Here is a 25503-nt window from a genome sequence, read left to right as displayed (position 1 = left end):
GTATTGTGTTAAAAGGTTTTTGTTTATCAGAGATGGGCTTAATTTTTAACGCTGGCAATAACCTGAAACGGTGGTATAATCTCTATGAATAGGGATATAACTAGAGAGCGCTTTGGACGATCTAGAACTGTTTATAGCAGGTCTTACTTTTACGTTGCCTTGAGGACTGGGTCATTTTTTGAATTAGTGGTTGCAAGGGGCAAGCCAGGGGTCACTGTTGCGACCCCTGGCGACCCTTACAAACCCCAGCAGGCTGCACTGGTAGCGGGCTTTTAAGATAAACTTTGGGACCCTGAACTTTTATTTTACAAATTAAACATTGCTTCAAAATAAAAATTGAACATGACATGGCATCTCACGATCCTTCTTTACTGGAGGTTCAGGAAGAGTATCTCACTGCAGCTTGGGGCCAGTGCTTAATTTGTAAAATATTAAGTGCCAGGGCTCTGACGAGGAGGCCACTGCAGCTTGCACCACCCATCGTACTTATCATCCCTGCCAAAACAACTGCAAACCATCTCTCTCGCATGTAAATGCGACAGTTCAGATTATTCCAGGTCCACAAAGCTAAAGGAATGGCTGGGGGAGGCAGGTATCAGCACTATTTTAATGTATATTGTATTCCTAAACAACTGTTGTTCTGCTCAGCTCTAAATTAGATGAGCAGCGCCACCATGTGGTAAACTGTTCTAAGTTTTGTGTTGACAATCAGGTGCCGGTGCTCAGCACCGGAAACCAATTAAGTGCTGGTGCTGAGCACTGGAAAGCACCGGCTCAAATTAAGCACAGCTTGGGGCACTCACTTCCTTTAAACATCCAATCCTGGCAGTCTTGCAGGGAAGAGACATCTCTTCTTATAGAATAGGATGTGTATAATTTATTGTCAGCATGGCTCGCCCTGCTCACTGCAAGCATGGCTCCCCTTTCAAGACATAGATGATGCGCCTTCCAGCATGCCGGTGCTCTGCTTCTCTTAGTGTGAGGGCAGACAGTGGTACTTATAGCCAGTATGATGCAGCTCTTAGGGCAATACACTCCCGACTGGGCGAATCATGGGCCACTTCTCTGCGAGTACGTGCGATGCACATGCAATGCACAATGCAATTATGGTACGCCATTGCAAATGAGCACATGACTCACCTCTCACCGTCTCCAAGCTGAATGCCACTTACTGACGGCATGCTCTTCCTACTGTGAGCATGATGATGCACCTCTCACTGTGAGCATGATGATGCACCTTCTTCTGCAAACATGTTGATACAATTCATACTGCGAGCATGAAGATGCACCTCTCACTGTGAGCATGAAGATGCACCTCATACTGTGAGCACGATGATGCACCTCCCACTGTGAGCATGATGATGAACCTCTCACTGCGATCACGATGATGCACCTCCTACTATCAATTATTCAATCAATCATAGAATTTTTGAAGCGCACTACATACCAGTGAGGGTCTCAAGGCGCTAGGGGGGTGGAGGGGGGAGGCTGCTAATGTTCGAAGAGCCAGGTCTTGAGGAGTCTCCTGAAGGTTAGGAGGTCTTCGGTCTGCCGTAGGTGGATGGGGAGGGTGTTCCACGTCTTGGCGGCAAGGTGGGAGAATACTCTGCCTCCGGCGGTCACTCTTCGGAAGAGGGGGATGGTGACGAGGGCATGGACTGCAGAGCGGAGCTGGCGGGCGGGGGTGGAGAGGCCGAGTCGGCTGTTGCGGTACGCTGGTCCAGTGTCATGGATTGCTTTGTGTGCGTGGGTGAGGACCTTGAAGGTTATCCTCTTGTTGATGGGGAGCCAGTGCAGGTCTTTCAGGTGGGGTGTGATGTGGCTGCGGCGGGGGATGTCAAGGATCATGCGTGCGGAGGCGTTCTGGATGCGTTGGAGTCGTTTCAGGAGTTTGGCCGGGGCTCCTGCGTAGAGTGCGTTGCCGTAGTCCAGTCTGCTGCTGACGAGGGCCTGAGTGACTGTACTTCTAGTTTCGGTGGGGATCCACTTGAAGATCCTGTGAAGCATGCGAAGAGTGTTGAAGCAGGAGGAGGAGACGGCGTTGACCTGCTTTGTCATGGAGAGTGTGGAGTCGATGATGATCCCCGGGTTTTGTGCATGGTCGGTGGGTGTAGGGGGGCTCCTAGTGCCGTCGGCCACCAGGAGCCGTCCCAGGCCGAGGGGGTGGAACCGAGGATGAGGACCTCCGTCTTGTCCGAGTTCGGCTTCAGCCGGCTGTTCCTCATCCAGTCGCCGATGGCCTTCACTCCTTCGTGGAGGTTGGTTTTGGTGGTTTGGTGGTCCTTGGTGAGCAAGAGGATAAGCTGGGTGTCATCTGCGTAGGAGGTAATGTTGAGGTTGTGCTGTCGGGCGTCGTGGGCAAGTGGTGTCATGTAGACGTTGAACAGCGTTGGGCTGAGGGATGAGCCTTGGGGTACGCCGCAGATGATCTCGGTGGCTTCGGAGTGGAAGGGGGGAAGGCGGACGCTCTGGGTTCTCCCGGAGAGGAAGGAGGTGTTCCAGTCCAGGGCCTTCTCTTGGATTCCGGCGTCGTGGAGGCGTGCTCTTAGTGAGCGGTGGCAGACTATGTCGAACGCGGCTGATAGGTCCAGAAGGATGAGGGCCGCGGTTTCTCCGTTGTCGAGTAGGATCTTGATGTCGTCGGTGGCAGCGATGACGGCAGTTTCAGTGCTGTGGTTGCTGCGGAACCCGGACTGGGACGGATCCAGGATGTTGTTCTCTTCGATGAAGTTGGTCAGTTGTTTGTTGACAGCCTTTTCGATGACCGGAACAGGGAGATGGGCGGGAAGTTCTTGAGGTCCTTGGGGTCTGCCTTGAGTTTCTTTAGTAGGGCGTTGATCTCTGCTTGCTTCCAGATCTCCGGGTAGGTCGCTGTCTCGAAGGAGATGTTGATGTTGATGGTTTTCCGGAGGTGGGGTGCAATGATGCTGCTGGCTTTGTTGAAGATGTGATGTGGGCATTGGTCTTCCGGTGATCCAGAGTGGACGGTGTTCATGATCTTGATGGTGTCGTCGTCGTTGATGTTGGTCAGGCGAGCAGGAGGTTAGTGCGGGTGGGGGTGTCGGTGGTTGCCGGGGTGGTGATGGCGTCGAAGTTGTCATGGATGTCTGCGATCTTGCGATGGAAGAAGGTGGCCAGCGAGTCGCACAGGTCTTGTGACGGTGGGATGTCATTGGTGTTGGAGCTGGGATTGGAGAGTTCCTTCATGATGAGCATGGTGATGCACCTACTACTGTGAGCACGATTATGCACCTCTCACTGTGATATGATGATGCACCTCCTACTGTGAGCATGATGATGCACCTCCTACTGTGAGCATGATGATGCACCTCTCACTGTGATATGATGATGCACCTCCTACTGTGAGCATGATGATGCACCTCTCACTGTGATATGATGATGCACCTCCTACTGTGAGCACGATGATGCACCTCTCACTGTGATATGATGATGCACCTCCTACTGTGAGCATGATGATGCACCTCTCACTGTGATATGATGATGCACCTCCTACTGTGAGCATGATGATGCACCTCTCACTGTGATATGATGATGCACCTCCTACTGTGAGCATGATGATGCACCTCTCACTGTGATATGATGATGCACCTCCTACTGTGAGCATGATGATGCACCTCCTACTGTGAGCATGATGATGCACCTCTCACTGTGATATGATGATGCACCTCCTACTGTGAGAATGATGATGCACCTCTCACTGTGATATGATGATGCACCTCCTACTGTGAGCATGATGATGCACCTCTCACTGTGATATGATGATGCACCTCCTACTGTGAGCATGATGATGCACCTCCTACTGTGAGCATGATGATGCACCTCTCACTGTGATATGATGATGCACCTCCTACTGTGAGCATGATGATGCACCTCCTACTGTGAGCATGATGATGCACCTCTCACTGTGATATGATGATGCACCTCTCACTGTGATATGATGATGCACCTCCTACTGTGAGAATGATGATGCACCTCTCACTGTGATATGATGATGCACCTCCTACTGTGAGCACGATGATGCACCTCTCACTGTGATATGATGATGCACCTCCTACTGTGAGCATGATGATGCACCTCTCACTGTGATATGATGATGCACCTCCTACTGTGAGCATGATGATGCACCTCTCACTGTGAGCATGATGATGCACCTCTCACTGTGATATGATGATGCACCTCTCACTGTGATATGATGATGCACCTCTCACTGTGATATGATGATGCACCTCCTACTGTGAGAATGATGATGCACCTCTCACTGTGATATGATGATGCACCTCCTACTGTGAGCACGATGATGCACCTCTCACTGTGATATGATGATGCACCTCCTACTGTGAGCACGATGATGCACCTCTCACTGTGATATGATGATGCACCTCCTACTGTGAGCATGATGATGCACCTCTCACTGTGATATGATGATGCACCTCCTACTGTGAGCATGATGATGCACCTCTCACTGTGATATGATGATGCACCTCCTACTGTGAGCATGATGATGCACCTCTCACTGTGATATGATGATGCACCTCCTACTGTGAGCATGATGATGCACCTCTCACTGTGATATGATGATGCACCTCCTACTGTGAGCATGATGATGCACCTCTCACTGTGATATGATGATGCACCTCCTACTGTGAGAATGATGATGCACCTCTCACTGTGATATGATGATGCACCTCATACTGCGAGCATGATGATGCATCTCTCACTGTGATATGATGATGCACCTCTCACGTGAGCATTATGATACCCCTCTCACGTAAGCACGATGCACCTCTCACGTGAGCATTATGATACCCCTCTCACGTAAGCACGATGCACCTCTCACTGTGATATGATGATGCACCTCCTACTGTGAGCACGATGATGCACCTCTCACTGTGATATGATGATGCACCTCCTACTGTGAGCACGATGATGCACCTCTCACTGTGATATGATGATGCACCTCCTACTGTGAGAATGATGATGCACCTCCTACTGTGATATGATGATGCACCTCCTACTGTGAGCACGATGATGCACCTCTCACTGTGATATGATGATGCACCTCCTACTGTGAGCACGATGATGCACCTCTCACTGTGATATGATGATGCACCTCCTACTGTGAGCATGATGATGCACCTCTCACTGTGATATGATGATGCACCTCCTACTGTGAGCACGATGATGCACCTCTCACTGTGATATGATGATGCACCTCCTACTGTGAGCACGATGATGCACCTCTCACTGTGATATGATGATGCACCTCCTACTGTGAGCATGATGATGCACCTCTCACTGTGATATGATGATGCACCTCATACTGCGAGCATGATGATGCATCTCTCACTGTGATATGATGATGCACCTCCTACTGTGAGAATGATGATGCACCTCTCACTGTGATATGATGATGCACCTCCTACTGTGAGCATGATGATGCACCTCTCACTGTGAGAATGATGATGCACCTCTCACTGTGAGCATGATGATGCACCTCATACTGCGAGCATGATGATGCACCTCTCACTGTGATATGATGATGCACCTCCTACTGTGAGCATGATGATGCACCTCCTACTGTGAGCATGATGATGCACCTCCTACTGTGAGCATGATGATGCACCTCTCACTGTGATATGATGATGCACCTCCTACTGTGAGCATGATGATGCACCTCCTACTGTGAGCATGATGATGCACCTCCTACTGTGAGCATGATGATGCACCTCCTACTGTGAGCATGATGATGCACCTCTCACTGTGATATGATGATGCACCTCCTACTGTGAGCATGATGATGCACCTCTCACTGTGATATGATGATGCACCTCCTACTGTGAGCATGATGATGCACCTCTCACTGTGAGAATGATGATGCACCTCTCACTGTGATATGATGATGCACTTCTCACTGTGATATGATGATGCACCTCTCACTGTGAGAATGATGATGCACCTCTCACTGTGATATGATGATGCACCTCCTACTGTGAGCATGATGATGCACCTCCTACTGTGAGCATGATGATGCACCTCCTACTGTGAGCATGATGATGCACCTCCTACTGTGAGCATGATGATGCACCTCTCACTGTGATATGATGATGCACCTCCTACTGTGAGCATGATGATGCACCTCTCACTGTGATATGATGATGCACCTCCTACTGTGAGCATGATGATGCACCTCTCACTGTGAGAATGATGATGCACCTCTCACTGTGATATGATGATGCACTTCTCACTGTGATATGATGATGCACCTCTCACTGTGAGAATGATGATGCACCTCTCACTGTGATATGATGATGCACCTCCTACTGTGAGCATGATGATGCACCTCCTACTGTGAGCATGATGATGCACCTCCTACTGTGAGCATGATGATGCACCTCCTACTGTGAGCATGATGATGCACCTCTCACTGTGATATGATGATGCACCTCCTACTGTGAGCATGATGATGCACCTCTCACTGTGATATGATGATGCACCTCCTACTGTGAGCATGATGATGCACCTCTCACTGTGAGAATGATGATGCACCTCTCACTGTGATATGATGATGCACCTCCTACTGTGAGAATGATGATGCACCTCTCACTGTGATATGATGATGCACCTCCTACTGTGAGCATGATGATGCACCTCTCACTGTGATATGATGATGCACCTCCTACTGTGAGCATGATGATGCACCTCCTACTGTGAGCATGATGATGCACCTCTCACTGTGATATGATGATGCACCTCCTACTGTGAGCATGATGATGCACCTCCTACTGTGAGCATGATGATGCACCTCTCACTGTGATATGATGATGCACCTCTCACTGTGATATGATGATGCACCTCCTACTGTGAGAATGATGATGCACCTCTCACTGTGATATGATGATGCACCTCCTACTGTGAGCACGATGATGCACCTCTCACTGTGATATGATGATGCACCTCCTACTGTGAGCATGATGATGCACCTCTCACTGTGATATGATGATGCACCTCCTACTGTGAGCATGATGATGCACCTCTCACTGTGAGCATGATGATGCACCTCTCACTGTGATATGATGATGCACCTCTCACTGTGATATGATGATGCACCTCCTACTGTGAGAATGATGATGCACCTCTCACTGTGATATGATGATGCACCTCTTACTGTGAGCATGATGATGCACCTCTCACTGTGATATGATGATGCACCTCCTACTGTGAGCATGATGATGCACCTCTCACTGTGATATGATGATGCACCTCCTACTGTGAGCATGATGATGCACCTCTCACTGTGATATGATGATGCACCTCCTACTGTGAGCATGATGATGCACCTCTCACTGTGATATGATGATGCACCTCCTACTGTGAGCATGATGATGCACCTCTCACTGTGATATGATGATGCACCTCCTACTGTGAGAATGATGATGCACCTCTCACTGTGATATGATGATGCACCTCATACTGCGAGCATGATGATGCATCTCTCACTGTGATATGATGATGCACCTCTCACGTGAGCATTATGATACCCCTCTCACGTAAGCACGATGCACCTCTCACGTGAGCATTATGATACCCCTCTCACGTAAGCACGATGCACCTCTCACTGTGATATGATGATGCACCTCCTACTGTGAGAATGATGATGCACCTCCTACTGTGATATGATGATGCACCTCTCACTGTGATATGATGATGCACCTCCTACTGTGAGCACGATGATGCACCTCTCACTGTGATATGATGATGCACCTCCTACTGTGAGCACGATGATGCACCTCTCACTGTGATATGATGATGCACCTCCTACTGTGATATGATGATGCACCTCCTACTGTGATATGATGATGCACCTCCTACTGTGAGCACGATGATGCACCTCTCACTGTGATATGATGATGCACCTCCTACTGTGAGCACGATGATGCACCTCTCACTGTGATATGATGATGCACCTCCTACTGTGAGCACGATGATGCACCTCTCACTGTGATATGATGATGCACCTCCTACTGTGAGCACGATGATGCACCTCTCACTGTGATATGATGATGCACCTCCTACTGTGAGCATGATGATGCACCTCCTACTGTGAGCATGATGATGCACCTCCTACTGTGAGCACGATGATGCACCTCTCACTGTGATATGATGATGCACCTCCTACTGTGAGAATGATGATGCACCTCTCACTGTGATATGATGATGCACCTCATACTGCGAGCATGATGATGCATCTCTCACTGTGATATGATGATGCACCTCCTACTGTGAGAATGATGATGCACCTCTCACTGTGATATGATGATGCACCTCCTACTGTGAGCATGATGATGCACCTCTCACTGTGAGAATGATGATGCACCTCTCACTGTGAGCATGATGATGCACCTCATACTGCGAGCATGATGATGCACCTCTCACTGTGATATGATGATGCACCTCCTACTGTGAGCATGATGATGCACCTCCTACTGTGAGCATGATGATGCACCTCCTACTGTGAGCATGATGATGCACCTCTCACTGTGATATGATGATGCACCTCCTACTGTGAGCATGATGATGCACCTCCTACTGTGAGCATGATGATGCACCTCCTACTGTGAGCATGATGATGCACCTCCTACTGTGAGCATGATGATGCACCTCTCACTGTGATATGATGATGCACCTCCTACTGTGAGCATGATGATGCACCTCTCACTGTGAGAATGATGATGCACCTCTCACTGTGATATGATGATGCACTTCTCACTGTGATATGATGATGCACCTCTCACTGTGAGAATGATGATGCACCTCTCACTGTGATATGATGATGCACCTCCTACTGTGAGCATGATGATGCACCTCCTACTGTGAGCATGATGATGCACCTCCTACTGTGAGCATGATGATGCACCTCCTACTGTGAGCATGATGATGCACCTCTCACTGTGATATGATGATGCACCTCCTACTGTGAGCATGATGATGCACCTCTCACTGTGAGAATGATGATGCACCTCTCACTGTGATATGATGATGCACTTCTCACTGTGATATGATGATGCACCTCTCACTGTGAGAATGATGATGCACCTCTCACTGTGATATGATGATGCACCTCCTACTGTGAGCATGATGATGCACCTCCTACTGTGAGCATGATGATGCACCTCCTACTGTGAGCATGATGATGCACCTCTCACTGTGATATGATGATGCACTTCTCACTGTGATATGACGATGCACCTCATACTGTGAGCATGATGATGCACCTACTACTGTGAGCATGATGATGCATCTCTCACTGTGATATGATGATGCACCTCTCACGTGAGCATTATGATACCCCTCTCACGTGAGCATGATGCACCTCTCACTGTGAGCATGATGATGCGCCTCATAATGTGTGCATGATGATGCACCTCCTACTGTGAGCATGATGAAGCACTTCTCACTGGTGGAAGAATACAGTAAATAAGATTTGGGTAAGAGAAGTGACAAACACAAGCTGGACAGCGTAAATCAAATAGAGCCAACAAATAGAAAGCAAGTAAGTGTGCGTTACAAACAACAAAGTCAATGGTAAGCAATGGGTGGAAAGCATTCCCAGGGACTTTTTCCTAATTTCCCCACGATGTCGTTAGAAAACCAGACCTAAACCCACAGTAGCATGCCCTAAATGAGCTGCACGCTGCGTTTTGTTCTGATGTCACTTCCTGTTTCAATAGTTATAGGTGATTGACGAATTGGAATAAGCAATAGGCAAGGAAAAAATAGACGTACAAATAATGTAGCTGCAAAGAACCTTTCATGGATAAAACTGGCAGAAGTTGACACATTGATTGTAAGGAATAACATATAGTGTTATAGGAAAAGGTGTTTGTCACCTTAATTCTTAAGCGCCATCTCTCAAGTTTCCCATGCAGTTATGCACACAACTTCCAAATGAACCCATGCTTTGTGTGGCATCTCCTATGGATTTTCATACAACAGCATTTTTGTACTGTGGAACTTGTCATTTTTCCTTTCATGAAGAAGCATTTTGGCAAAAACAGCCCAGCATGAAAAATTATATTAAATAAAATAAAAACCCATGATTGGCTGGAAGTTGTCATGCATGGCATAGGATACATTGTCAGGTACTGGCACATTACAATTATTATCAATCATATGATCAGCCCAGCTCATCCCTACAAATGATGAACATCACCAGAAGTGCCTTAAAGTATTGTTGCCGGTAGGGCATTTGCGCTTAACCCAATTGTTTTTTAGGGCGGAATGTTAATGGGAGTCTGGTTTGGGGCTTCTATGCGAATGCATTGCTGATTACACTGAGATTCAGGTGCCCCACAAAGTTTCGCAATACTTCTGAATATATATATATGCTTTTGCTTTACAATATAGACAGAAGGGAACTTAAAGCGATCCTTCATAAATACAGCTATTTCTGTTAGTCAGCGTATGTTCTACTGTGGGGGCTCCCAATGCGTATGTTTGGTCCAAGTAGTAACTTAAGAACTGGTTACCTCTTGCCAAGAAATTCCCAGTAAGCCTCGCGTATGATCAGGCGGTTTCCAGACAGACTCTCGTGCCCGCCACAACATGCCTCTGTGGACTGGCACTGCCAAGCGACATACTCCTCCCTCAAGTCACATGCTCTTGCTAACCTCTAGGGAGAGGGGTGAGGATCAGGACCACAAGCCAACAGCCATGAGCAGTTCAAAGAGAAATGAGTCAGTGCCCTACAGGGGGAGCCATAATCATCACTGAGCGGTCGGTGCATGCTGGAGGATGGGGAACAAGGGCAGGAAAGTGAAGGGCACAAACACAAGGGTGACAGCAGTTCACAGAGCTGTCCCCCTCAGGAGTCTGTGTGAATAAACAATGAGAATTGTTGTAAATCAATTGTGAGCTAAACAAGTGTCACTATAAACCTATAGAGACATCCCTGTGTCGTGGGCACACCTTTAGTTCTCCAAAGCGAGACTCTACAAATGTTGATATTACTTCTTTATTCTTTCTTTATTCAAAGATTTTCATGATTTTCACAATGATTCTTCATTTTGATGTGCCATTCATTATTCATAACGATTGTTCTTAACATCCATCATGTTTTAACAAAAACTCCGATTGCTCCAATGCATTTCGGGTAATCTACCCTTCTTCTGGGAGCTGAATCGTGGAAAGGGTACTGGAATTTGGTATTTATTACGCTATGCGTGTGAGTTATCCATCAGGTTCTATCGTCGAGGTCTGTATCTGTGTAATTCCATTGTGCCCTGAATGCAGACCAGTACAACACAAAACATGTGACAGTAGCACTGATATGTTAATCACTGTGTTTATATGTTGTGCTGAGAGTGTGGATAGAAAATGCAACTGCCCTGTACTTAACATGCCACATAATGTTCTTGATGAGTGAATAGAAAACTCAGTAGAAGCGATATAGTCCGCATGTGCTCGCCCAAAGGTTACCGACTGAAGGAGACCTGTGTTATACGTGCCATACTTTCATCTAAAAATCCATTCTGTTAATGACATCATTATGAGTTTTACATGCACTTACAATCGCCGTTGCGAAAACTATGTGTCTGTTCCTGCTAGCACAAATGAATGCAAAATTAATAAAAACAAAAAATGATGCAGGTGATACTCCAAGCGGAGTGATAAACCCATGCTTACTGTGGATGTGAAGTGGATGGCGTGTGCCATAGCTGCCACCTGGCAGCACTGTTTAAAAGCTAAAGTGTTTGCCGCTGTGGTAGTTTAAAACCTATTGGCCCACTGTGAGCCACGTGCTGAAAATCCAGAAACATTTAAAGGTACCTTCACCCAATAATGTCAAGACTGTGAGAAGCACTGCAAGGCTAGTTTTGGTTTTTTATTCAGAGTGTGTATTATTAAAATGGCTGCATGCAACAAATGGCTGCATGCAACAAAAGAATAGCCACGCGGCTGCCATTGATAAAGATCTAGTGGGTTTGCCTGTTGCACCTAAAGGCACAAGCATTGGAGAGCCTCGTGCAACAAAAGAAAAGATGTACGCCCGCCATTAATAAAAAGCAACCTTTAAAATACAAAAATAAATTCAAAAATGTTAGGCGAGCCACGCACAACAAAAGAAAAGATGCGTGGCTGCCATTATTAAAGATCAAGCTTGGCGAACTAGAGAACTGGTGCTTATGTAAAGCGCTCCAATAGCTTACGGTCGGGTTTGCGCTACAAATGCAAAACAAGGGGTTGCGGGAGAGTCTGTCCTGCCTGCAACTGGTAGGAAAAAGTCCTTTAAGAAAATAGTGGCCACAGACTGTTAACCTCATCGCTGCTTCTGACGGCCAACGGCCGTCGCGTGCACTACCTTTGTAGTGCTGCGCACGTCCGTTGGCCGTCGCGGCCCCGCCCGCTCAATAGAACGTTCCGCACTGGCGCTGAATGTTCGAAGCAGTTAAGGGGTTAATAAAACCTGCAGAGTGACAACACAAGTAAAAGGGCCAGTCCTCATGGGAGGTTACAAAAGTAGAAAAGGCGGTACTAAGGAGGCACTACTAAGCCTGTTCAAGAATGAAAAGCAATCATTTAGAAAGGACAGTAACAGGCGCCAATTGAAAAGATGGGAGGAAAACTGGCGGATCTTCAATTCCATACCTGACTACAGCATGTCTAGAAGAGACAGTGCTAGCGCTGCCTAGGCGAGACCTAATAAGCCTTCTTGCCAGGGTGCCTGCTAGCCTGAATGAAATGCAAATCTGCATCACTGCAAATGTAAAAGGCTCTCAGGAGCCCGCACTGGAATCGCTTGAAGCTTTGTGATTACCAAGATTTATTTTTTTTGGGTGGTAGTGCAAGAGAATTATCAGCTGAGTGGTGGAGTGCTTGCTTTAAAGGGACAGCTATATATAAAAAATGCTTTACGTACAGTCAGTGTATTACTAAAATCTATATTTTGGAAGCACCATTCATCTTAAACCTTTTTGTGTATTTTGCAGAAGTCTGTCTTACATTGTGTGTAAAGCAAGTTTTAAATAATGATTTACATATTCACAGTGCTTTCTGTCACAGGCTGTGACCTCGTAACACTAAAAATTCAGAAGTCACTATTCTCCACTGCATCAACCAACATTTAACTCTGTGGCTCTCTGGGTAAAAAAAAAAGTCGATGATGAGTCCAGTGCTACTGCACTTGAAAACAAAAGTGCATTAGCCCTGGTTGCATTATAGTGCTTTTCTAAAAAAAAGGTTTAACCACTCTTCAAATCATCTGAACTGCTGTAGAGCAAGGCTACAAAACATTAACAAAACCAATAGCTCTCACAGGCCAGACCTATTTTTTGCCAATGCTTGATCTTAATGATCTGCCTGCCTTGATGTATTTTGGTTTTAACTACTAATAGACTTTAACCCTAAACACTATTTTTCATTATGTTTTGATCATCTTATGTTTTCCGAGAAGGTCAAGGTGGTGAAGGGAAAGAACAGATCCTATCTGCATATCAAGAAACCCAGGACTGCTATTTCACTGCTTCACACATCCAATGGACCAGGCATAAAGATGCACTTTGGTGATTAAGACAGTTGTTTAGTTCTAGGTTTGCTGTAAAGTTATCATCAGAGTTTGCTTGATGAAATTGATCTATTGATGCTGGTGGTGGAGTCCTTTAGTCACTAGTTCCTATAAATGGTGGATAAGAAGTACATTGTTGCTCTCACCTTTCATTTATTTATGATCCCAGCATCGGCGCATTCTCCACTGGCTCCCCGTCGAGGCGAGAATCACCTTCAAGAAACTCACCCAAGCAGATAAGGCACCAGACCAGCATACCTGAAAAACTGACTCAAATTCCACGCACGTCAAAGGACCCTACGATCAGCTCAGCTCTCCTACACCATGGTCCCACGCACCAGAAAGACCAGATCATGAGGCAGCTCCTTCTCCTTCCTCGCAGCCAAAGTCTGGAACACCCTACCGCTCCACCTCAGACAGACAACATCGCTCCCCATCTTCGCAAGAAACCTCAAAACATGGCATGACAGACGCCCTCCTTAATGGACTGGAACCTGCACCCCCACTACCCCTAGCGCCTTGAGACCCTCACGGGTGAGTAGTCACGCTTAACAAACTCCTGATTGATTGCCATTTGATTTTGAAAAGTGCACTTTTAAAACTGTGGACAATTAACCTAAGCTTTGAACTTCTCTGAATGTTTGTGCCTAAAATATTTTAAATACTTGCGAGATTTCTCTCTTGCCTTCTTCACCAACAAGGTGGAGACATCTTTGAAAGCAAAATGCTTCTTCACTGAACGGACAGCATTAGCAGAGCTAAGCTGAATCCTCAAAAAAAGTCTTGAGATAAGAAGTTAAAAGAGATTTGTGTTGGAAGTGGTGAGATTAAAAGCATACACAGCAAAATATTGGATAGCGAACACGTTTGATAAAGTACCAATGTTTTTCTTGCAGCTTTAAGAATGCCTTTGTGGTCGCAGATCTTTACTGTGCGATAAATAAAATCTCTAAATCCAATATGTTATTATGACAGCAAAGTAAAACAAATTAATGTGCAGGCCATTTATTGTAAAGCCCTCCGCCTTCCTAATTGGCTAAGGCATCCGAAGAACAAGCACTTCCTAAACAAAAAAGCTTTAGATCAGTAATAAAAATTTGCTGGGTCAGCTAAGTGAATAAATCAAACAGCACACACTTGCTCTAAACTAAGAGAAGGACTACCTACGCCCCATCTCCAAACCTAATCAGAACACAAATGAGACAAAGTACCCATAACTGAAATGCGATTGTTTTGGTGGCTAGCCTTCCAAGCGATAGAAATCCATGAAAAATGCAAGAAAACCAATGACTGAAGAGGGCAGACCCAAAACCCATTCTCTTGCAGCACCTCTTGTATGCAGTCCACCCCAGGAAAAAGTCTTATTAGTAAAACCCCCAGGGCTGTCTGAATTGGGCTACCTGATTTACTCAAAAATTACAATATATTTTGCTATTTTACTGTTGCATAACAAAATATAAATTATACAATATAAACATAATGTGAAACACAACAACACTTTAAAATGATATGGTTGCTATAATACATTTCAAGAATAAGCTGTAGGTCAGCGAGGAAGGAAGAGGCGCTGGCCCAATCATTGGAGAGTGTTATCTGTGTTCTTTTCTTAATCCTCCCACCTTTTCATATTTAGTCCGCCCCATTCTTGTAGTTTCACGAGCAAAACCAACATCCAAGCCTCACTGCAACTGGCCTTTTAAAAATATTTGATAGTGTCTTCTAACCCAGCATGCATCATACATATAATTGAAAATAGCAACAATGGAAACTGTCTTGCTAAGGTATGCAGAGTTTCACATAGTTTTGTCAGCACATCTAAACCTAGTATTTTTTAGAACAATTGATACAAAAAGAACCTGTAGAGGTGGCAGATTGGGAAGCAGGAAGTGACCAGTGTGGGGATGCTAGAGTGTAACAAGTTCCACATGGATTGTTTTAGAGATAAACAGCAGTTAATTCTGGGGAGAGGGAGAGTCCCCCATTCAAAAACACATACAACTAACAAGCACTGGCAAAGCCAATAGATCTCGGCAATGCTCGAGCTATTGGCCTTGTCAATGTAAACGTCTTATAGCCATGTTGTCTTGCGGCACATCTGCTGTTCAGAATGGATAAAAGACACTAAAAGCCCAGAATCACTAGATGCTGAGCCAATGCCGCGTCTCTTCACCCCGTGTTGAGTTTATTCTCCTGCCCCTCCTAAAACAAAAAAGCATTGTGTAATGGCCTGCACTGGCTACATCATAGCACTTTTTTCAGTGACTTTCAGCCATGATGAACAACAGATGTGCTGCTATACAGCATGGCTAAAAGACATTCAGGCGGACAAGGCCAATTGCTTGGACATTTCCGAGATCTATTAGCTTTGCCAATGCTTGTTTGGTGTTGACAGGGTCTTGCTGAACAAATGTTGAATGAATAGTGAGAAAGCGGAGGAGCTTTGAAGTGAAGCGAGAATGTGGAATAACAGCCAGAGCTCCAACAGCCGAACTGGGGAACAGGTACGAATCTCTAAGTTGGCTGAACAGTTTGTGATTCTGGGAAAATCACTTATGCTTTCCCCTGCGTACCACAGTGAATGCGTGTTTGTGTAATGTAAAAAGTGAGCACTTGAAGCACTCCAATACCATCGGCTGGTGTTAGCTCGATGGCTAGAAGGAGGATGGAACAAGGAAGTGCTCCAATACTATTGGATCGTACAAAAAAAAAAGCAGCAGTGATGAGGGAGGTATTGGAGGGACGGTTTAAGCATGGAAGCAGGAGGCGATGGGGAAATAGGCAAGCAATGACAGGAGAGGGTGGGAGGACCAAAAATGAAGGGGTAAAAAAATACCTTATTTGAAGCAGGATCAGCGATGATGCAATAGAATTCGCATTTACGCGAGACCTACAGCATTGCAAACGGGACGGCGGGCAAGTGAGACGGCACGAAAAACAGAGTGCGGGGGCGGGGGAGCGAGAAGGCACAGACTCTCGAAGTAAAGGGGCCAGTAGGCATCGAAGGATACAAATGACGACATTGGCTTCATAAGGAGGGACTAACAAGCCTAAAACAAATCGGAGGGCAGCATTTAGGAACCACAAAGACACACGCCGATGAAAAAGATGGGCGGAGAGTGGGCGGAGCTTTCACTGAGTTTCCGCTCCATACTGAATACTGCATGCCTCGCAAAGCGAGCAGCGCATGCGCGCTGCTGCTACAGGCACGACCTAAAAAGGAATGTGCCATTGTAGGAAGTTGGCTCTCTATATATACTATAAGAAAATTAGGTGCAGTGTGCAGAGAGTCCAGTGTATCTCCAGAAGCTTTACAGAGGCTATCGTAGATAAAACGAATGCTCTTTTTTGTGGTAGTGTGGAGGAACAGTTAGGCTTATCTGAGGGTAATGTTAAGCATTGGTGGTAAAAACAGTGGCAATAAATGAGACAAACACTCACTGATTACATTTGAAAACAATTTATAAAAATAATACTTGGGTTATATTTATTTTGCAGAGCCACAGAAGTTTGAATTGGGTAAATACATTTTGCAATAGAAATACTTTTCAATGTAAAAAGTGGACACAGTGCAATTTTCAGACTTTGCAATGTTAACCTATAGGAGGAAGAAAACATTCAGCATACATATAGGCATCATTCACTTACAAGACTAGTCTTCAAGAGTTAAGGTCAGTATTGGGCAAGGTTCAGTTCAGCACCAACAGAATACCACCAGCGACACAAGGGTGGCCAGGTGCAAGTCTGAGGTCGGGCACCCAATTCAAATCAATGGGGACTGGGGCAATCGGACAGGGGCTGCTTACAGGTAAGTAGCAGCAGCTTTGGTGACCAGTCTCTGGGGGTTGAGTTAAGCACTGGACAGGGCCCACAGTAGCACCAACACTACACTGCCAGCAGTATGGGGTGGCCAGGTGCCAACATAGCTTTGGATGCCCAATGTAAAGCAATAGAGAAAGGCCCAATTGGAAAAGGGCTGCAGTCTCAGGCCAGGAGGCCGGTCGATGTAAACCAACAGCTGGAGAGGTAAGTTGCGGGGCTCGGGACGTAGAGAGTTCTTTGGACCCACTTTACTAAGGCCCAGGGGGACGGTTGCAGGGGTATCTTTTGGTGTTGGAAACAGCTTACCGGAGCAGGTCGTGGTTGAGGGGGTCTCTGTGCAGAGGGAGCAGACAACGTTGAGGAGTCCGGGAGAGGTCAGTTCACAGTGGACTCGGGCACTGGAGTGCCGGAGAACCTTACTGGAACTGGTGGGCTACTTGCACTTGGGCCGGAGGAGTGGGTGCAGAGGTTGAACTGAGGACAGTCTAACGGTTCTGTAGGTCAGTGTCTTTACTTTGAAGATGGTTGCTTTTTCAACAGGTCCATTGTTCTCGGGAGATCTTGGTCTTTGTCGAAGGGAGGCAGTCCTCCTAAGGTTTCGGAGGTCACTGGGCTGCAGGATGGGTAGTCTTTTTGCGCAGGATCATCGAGAGCTGCAGACAGGCCAGTAGGGCTGGGGCAAAGTCAGTAGTTCTTTGCACTCTTCTCTGCTGGTGCGACTTCTTAGGTTGTCAGAAACGGAAGTTCAGGGTCTGGAGATGCCAACTAAATACTAGATTTAGGATCATTACAAGGGAATGACACGTAGTGGCCAATGGGCCCCTTACCTGGGGTTTCTACATCTTCTATTAAGCCCACCTCCTGTGGGAGGGGGACACAGACCTAGCCCTGATCGGATAAGTCCCACCATCTTCAAGATGGTGGGCACTGAAAAGTGTACTTCACCTCGCCTCCAGCACCTGAAGGGTGGAGTTGGCAGAGGGGGTACATCTCCTATTCTTTTTACGTTACACCGCCTGTCCACCTACCAAAAAGGGGGTAAGGACAGGAAGGGGGCCTGCGTCATCTAACAGGAGATGCTGAGTTCACAATACAAAGGCGGCAAAGCCTTTGAAGCTCTCCCCCACAGATATCTCTTCCTAACCAGGGGAGGTGTGAACACATCCACACAGGAAAGGCACTGTTCTAGGCTTCTGAGTGCACAGGTCCTCACCCTATGAGGTCCGAGCACTGTCCGGTGGTAGCAGGCTGGCTTAGGCCAGTCGGTGAACACACTAAGGATTGGTTGGTTTCAAGTGGGGGCTCTAAGGCGTCCTCTGTGTGCAACTTGTAATAAATCTGACACTGGAATCAGTGCAGGTTTATTATGCTGAGAAGTACCAAACATCCCAAACTTCAGTTAAGCTATCATGAAGATGGGGAACTCATAATGACGAGTGTCCAGTCCATTTACTTACTATGGCTTCTATGGTTACTTACAATATACAGGGACATATCTGCTCATGGAGATATGTCCTCACAGGAGCTATAGTGCACCCTGCTTTAGGGCTAAGGCCTGCTACAGGGGTGTCTTACCTATATCTCATGCAGAGTCTGTGGGCATGGCACACAGGGATATGTGGAAAAAACTTCGAACAGATGTGCTAGACACTGCGTGCACTACAGTGCCCTAGGGCTGCCTTGCAATCTTGTGAATCAAAATTATTAAACAAACCCGCTTGGAATAATTCAAATGAAACTCGTGGCGATAAACAAATCAGTTCTTTAATCAAATTGTTTGTGGATGGAAAATTATTTTCACAAATGTTATCTTCACATTTATGTAGTCCAACATAAAAGTTACAATGTTCTCTTGTTAATGTTCGTTCAAACAAATTCAATGCATTTCGGGTCCAGCGACAATCCAGTGTATTGCGCTGGATGCAAGGGAAATTCCCAGCGTGAAGTAGCGCCCGAAAATCTGTATCCTTAGTCCGTATGTATGCGTCCCAGTATGACTGCATCCAGAGCAATACACTGGAATGTCGATCTTGGATCTTAGCCACACAGAGGGGCATATTATCAAGGAACGGCGGTAAAATTATCGCTGGTTTAGCGGCTAAAACGGCGATAATGGGCTTGATAATATGCCGTAAAGAATTCCCATAGAAGCCCATGTTAACACCAGAACATGGGCTTCTATGGGAATTCTCTATGACATATTATCAAGACCATTATTGCCGTTTTAGCAGCAGTTTCCTGCCGCTAAAGCGGCGATAATTTTACTGCCGTTCTTTGATAATATGCCCCAGAGTTCTGTACTTTCATGATATTAAGTCCTGATGAAGTTCTCCTTGTGTTATGTTATGTTATGTTAATGGTTTTTATACCGCGCACAGCTGCCCCAGCAAAGGGGCGTCCTGGCGCCGAGAAAGGTATACACAACATCACAGAATGCAGCAGAATCAGTTAGTTTTATTAAAAAGAAAAGTTTTGATGACATGTCTGAACCGGGATAAATCTTCCAGAGCCCGGATTTCATTAGGGAGAGCGTTCCAAAGCTTGGCGGCTACTACTCGGAAGGAGCGGCCTCCAATCCTGCTCAGCAAAAAGCGAGGAACAACAGCCAACTTCTGGCCCAACGATCTCAAAGAGCGAGCGGGGACATATGGGGTCAAAAGGTTCATCAGAATAGGTGGAGCCGTGCCCTTCAAAATTTTAAAAGCCAGGCAGAGCACCTTAAACTCAATCCGCCGAGCAACAGGCAACCAATGGAGTGTTTGCAATGCTCTAGACGCTGAGCAACGTTTGGGCAACCCAAATATCGCTCTTGCGGCGGCATTCTGCACTCGTTGTAGCCGCAGAAGTTCAGCCTTGTTCGTGCCTGCTAGCAAAGCACTGGCATAATCTATCCTGGATAGTACAGAGGCCTGGACCACAAGCTGTCTAGTGGGGGCATCGAAGAATTTAAGCACCGGCCTGATACCCCTGATGATGCCAAAACAGGAGGCCGCCGCCCTCTTAGTCTGGCAAGTAAAGCTAAGTGTAGGGTCCAGCCAGACCCCGAGGTTTTTTAACTCCATAGCAGGAGAAGGGATCATTCCCAGCTCGGGGGGCCACCAGTTGTCATTCCACCATCCAGGTTGCTTCCCAACCACCATCACCTCTGTTTTCTTTGTGTTCAATTGGAGACAGTTCTGACTCATCCAATTGGCCACCGCACGAAGCCCCTCTCAGAAGTTGAGGGCGTCCATGGCTGAGTCCCCACTTAGTGTGACCGCCAGCTGCGTGTCATCCGCATAGGACACCATTGTCATGCCCCAGCGTTTGACTACCGCAGCCAGCGGTCTCACATAGAGATTGAAAAGAGTGGGGCTCAGAGATGATCCCTGTGGGACCCCCAGGGTGAGCGGGTGAGAGGTGGATTTACCGGGTGGTATCGCAACCTGAAAAGATCTATTGGAGAGGAAGGAGCGGAACCATCCTAGTGCCAGACCCCTGACCCCAGCTTCCTCTAACCGCCGCAGCAGGATTTCGTGGGACACCGTATCAAAGGCGGCACTCAGATCTAACAACAGGAGTGCCGCTGTTTGTCCGGTGTCTAGCACGGAGCGCAGATGTACTACCATGTATAACAAGGCAGTCTCCGTGCTGTGGCCTGCACGAAAGCCATTTTGCGTGGGATCCAAGATGCTAGCTTTAGCAAGATGGTCGGCCAGGATCCCATTCACGTGGGCTTCGGTGACTTTAGCAGCCCACGGCAGCAGTGAGATGGGTCGATAGTTCTCAGGTTTTATAGGATCTAGGGTAGGCTTTTTTAGGATGGGTGTAACTACCGCTTGCTTCCACTTGGTGGGCACAATCCCTGATCCTAGTGACATGTTAATAAGGGCCAACAAGGGTGAACGACAGGTGGCCTGCATGTTTTTAAACAGGTCCGGTTTGAGGGGGTCTGCAGGGGAGCCAGATTTAATTTTTTGGCTCAGTAAATCAAAACCCTCCTCAGATAGAGGGGCCAACATATCCAAGGTCATATCATTGATCTTTGGACAATCAATTGAGTCCGAGCGGTGCAGAATTGTTGGAAAGGTGCGATAGATTACTTGCACCTTTTGAACAAAGAACAGGGCCAGACTCTCGCAGTGAGAGTCTGTGCAAATTTCTGCCGCAGAAGCCCTCTTAGTTGTAAGGTCCTTTAGGACCTTGAAGATTAGTTTAGAGGGGTTAGGGCTGTTCCGAAACTCCTGCGCATAATATGCGGCACGTGTTCGACAGACCGCTCTATGATATGCCTTGGAAAGAGTAAGGTAGCAGGTTTTGAGCGCGGGGTCATAGGCTTTCCTCCATCGCCTTTCTGCTTGCCTGCACTCTCTCTTGAGAGACGACAAGGTCTCATCGTACCACGGGTTATGGGCCTTGGTCCGGCACTTGGAACGTACAAGGGGAATAAGAGAGTCCAAGGCCGTGCCAATCCAATTGCAGAATGAGTCATACCCACAATCAGCATCAGAGAGAGGAGGTAGGGGTGTCTTTCCTAGAATAAGGTAGAAGTCTTCTAGTTTTAATTTACTCCACTGGCGAGAAAAAGAGGTTTTATTCTGTGCCACGAAAAGAGAATCTACCACGGGAATAACTGCCTTCACCAGCATATGGTCTGTCCATGTCAGCTGGACAGGTGGGCATATAGTAATGTCCTCTAAAGAGGTGAAGAACGGGTCCAATATGTGCCCGCCAGAATGGGTGGGGGACAACACTCTCTGTAGGAGCTGCAAGGCTTCTAGATCTGCTAGGCAACTCTTAATGGAGGGTTGGGAAGAGCAGTCAAAGTGCAGGTTGAGGTCACCTACCACATTAAAATTTGCACAGCCAAGAGCTTCTATACTAATGACGTCCGGGAGAGCGGCCGTAAAGGCCGCATCGCAGCCCGGAGGCCGATATATTAGGAGACCTGAGAGGCTGTAGCAGTGGGAAAGAGAAATTCTAAAACGGGCACATTCGCAGCCCGGAAGTTTTAATTCTTTCCATTCGCAAGGAAAGCGGCGTTTCACAGCCATTGCAATACCACCACCTCTCGAGCCGCGGTTGAGAGTGGCCACGGTATAGTCAGGGGGGAAGGCAAGGTTTAGAATCGCAGTGTCAGCATCTTGTAGCCATGTCTCGGTCATGAAAAACACGTCCGGGGAGTCATTGGTAACAATATCAAAGATCTCCGCCTGATGTTTGACCAGAGATCTGACATTTAGGCTGTATATACTGACAGTATTCACCCCCGACACGTTAATCTGCCGGGATGAAAATTGTAAGGAACGGACGCGGGAAGGGGGAGGCAAGCGCCAACAGCAGCAGGTGCACCGATAAGGGCCCCTTAGCGGCGCTACAGGCGGTAGAGGACAGATAGAGATTTGTTCACGTAAGGCCAATAATTCTGCTCTACCATACCTGATGATGGAAGAAGCCATGACGAAGATGAAAGATCTGCCGCACCCCGCACTTCCTTAGCGCTGACGGGCGCAGACAGGCAGACTCTGGCTTGACTCAGGCGAGAGTCAGGCGCTACCGTTGCGCGTCACCGCTGCACGGCCCGTGCGAGCTTTAAATACCGGCTCACCTGGAGTCCTGTCAAGCGCTAGAGCGCTCAAGCAGAAGGCACAGTCACCAAACACCACCCCCAAGATGGCGGCCAAGCGCCACGCGAAGGCAGCACAAGGGCATCAAGCAAGGACAGCAGACTCCGCACAAATGCGGTGAGGGCACAATTTATAGTGCAGGAATGTGGGCAAAATTATGGAAATGTTAAAACCAAAATAACGAAATTTGGAATGCTAGATAAAAACGGTCTCTAAATCTAAAATAGATTTTGCAAGCGCTCCACGCTTAAATAGATAGCAGCAACTCACGCAAGCATGCACCTTTCACCAATGTTCAGCCAATGTGTTTCGTGGGACGAAACACATTGGCTGAACTGTTTGCGCTATTAACCTGTGGAAAGAATGAAAATTGAAATAAAGAACTTGATACAACTTAAGTGTCTTGGACTTCATTGCCTGGTGCACCCCCACTTGTAGCTGCCCCTTTCAGGAGCTGGAACACAGAGGTGCCACACAACAGCTGGTACTTGGTGTATCAGTGTACAGGACCACTTACTGTTGAAACTGGCGTGAGGTGCAGAGCCATAAGTCCACTGTTGAAACTTTAATTTCAAAGTTCAATAATTTTGCACAGGAGAAACGTGGCTATATAATTACAGCAGAAGGCACCAGTACTTTAGAAGCTCTGACATGCCCTGAGATAAAGCATACCTGTTTCACTTGTGGTCTAATTTTCCAGCTATAAACACCATTGCCAAGGAGCACATATGTTGTAATCACGCACACACACACCTAGTACCCACAAGTGTGGAAAATAAAAAGAGACTACACATGTGGTAAGTAATAGCAGCCATGCACACATGCTCTAATCGGCAAATCAGCTATAAACTAACAGGACATTAAAAGGCAGAACAACACCACTGGCTAGAACGAAGCAGACTACAATGGGAGTTTAAAGCAGTGACGGGGTTGGGGGTGATTTGTGGACGAGGCAAGCACCAGGAGGTGCTAGAGACCAACCATAGAGGGAGGGAGAAGGTGGGAGAAAAGAAAGTAGCAACAAAGTGTAAAGCAGTGACTTGGATGCAGAGAGGGTGATCTGTGGATTGGGAAGCACCGGGAGGTGCGAGGGAGAAAGCAGCGATGGCAGGGAGGGGGGAAGGAAAAATAGCAACAATAATAAAAGCAGTGATGGGACAGGGGGTGATCTGTGGATGGGACATGAATGCAGGTGGGAGGAGACAGATCTGGTAAAAGCACGAACCCTGTGTAGAGTGCTGAAAAAGAAAGAAAAAAGTAGGTCCTAGAATGGTTGTAAAAACAAGAACAGTGGAAGTTTACAAGTACTTGGTCCATGCTCTAGGGGAGGGCTAAACACAATAAGAGACATGATCCAGGCATGTCAGGGACAAATGGGACATAGAATATGAAACAGACAATGGAATGAGCATATGGGAAGCTGTGGGTGGGCTGAAGCCTACAGATTGAACACACAATGTCTCTTCGAGACAGCGCATGCGCTGTCTAGCCAAGACCTAAAAAGGGACACTAAAAAGAAGGGGGACCCCCGGCAAGATAGAGGCAGGGGAAATATAGAACACCAAGAGACAAAGGAATACCTGCCAAATAATTTCAGACAAGGCCCTGTAAGAAGGTCCTTATACCAATCCATTAACACCGGAACGAGCAAGGGCTGAATCAAATGATCACCTCAAGAGTTACAAATATATATAATGATTTTATTAAAGAAAAAAAAATTCAATTCATAAACAAACATAATAAATATCAAACCACGCCATAGTTTTTAAAAAAAGGAAACATGAATCAGTAGATTAGGTCCCACACACCCACTTCATACATCACAATCTTACCATCAAGCATTCCACAATTCAACATAACTCCTACATCAGGCATACATAATATCCAGAGAGTACATAGCAGCCACAAGATGGTTAGATGACAAGGTGGAAACAGATCATTAGGGGGGTAGGGGTAGAAACAATCCAGCTGCCCCCACACGAACAACTGCAAAAGCAATAGTTGATGGACAGAATGCAGAACAATGTCATACATTCTCCCCAGTACAGAGATCTCGGCCTAAATCCATCGTTTTTTTGCTCACCACAACACCCCAGTTCAGACATGGTCATATGCAAATCATCCTTGACCCTGTGCCTCATGGAAACAGTCCAGCCCAAACTGCCATGCCATGTCTTCCCTGGACCGGAATCAAGCATCCTGACCGGTTTCTGGCTTTCAGCCGTCTTCAGCCAGGATAACTTGACTCCAGTGGCGTGGAGAGCACTGGACTCACGTCTGAGCATACCCGTCCCACTCGGGGTGACAAATGCAAAAACACATTTTCAAGACCACCATTCACTGGATAGAGTTTTTAATAGATCGAAAATATAAATTCCCGTGGGGGAGGCATCATGATGCCTCCCCAGCGGTATGTCTGGTGCTTCTGATACCTCCGGCCTGATTGACTCCTGCGAAACTATTTTATTTATATTTTCGATCTATTAAAAACTCTAT

General features: G+C 46.8%; 1 protein-coding gene across 1 annotated transcript in view; it reads right to left on the bottom strand.

Moving 5' to 3' along the window:
• The window catches only part of DIPK1B (divergent protein kinase domain 1B), a 398361-nt gene that overhangs the window by 26614 nt on the left and 346244 nt on the right, over nucleotides 1–25503 (bottom strand). The gene's annotated exons all lie outside the window — the stretch shown is intronic.

The sequence above is a fragment of the Lissotriton helveticus genome, chromosome 5_1 (genome assembly GCF_964261635.1).
Source record: "Lissotriton helveticus chromosome 5_1, aLisHel1.1, whole genome shotgun sequence".
Taxonomy (NCBI): domain Eukaryota; kingdom Metazoa; phylum Chordata; class Amphibia; order Caudata; family Salamandridae; genus Lissotriton; species Lissotriton helveticus.
The sequence above is the reverse complement of the archived record's forward strand: the minus strand, read 5'-3'. Positions and strand labels throughout refer to the sequence as shown.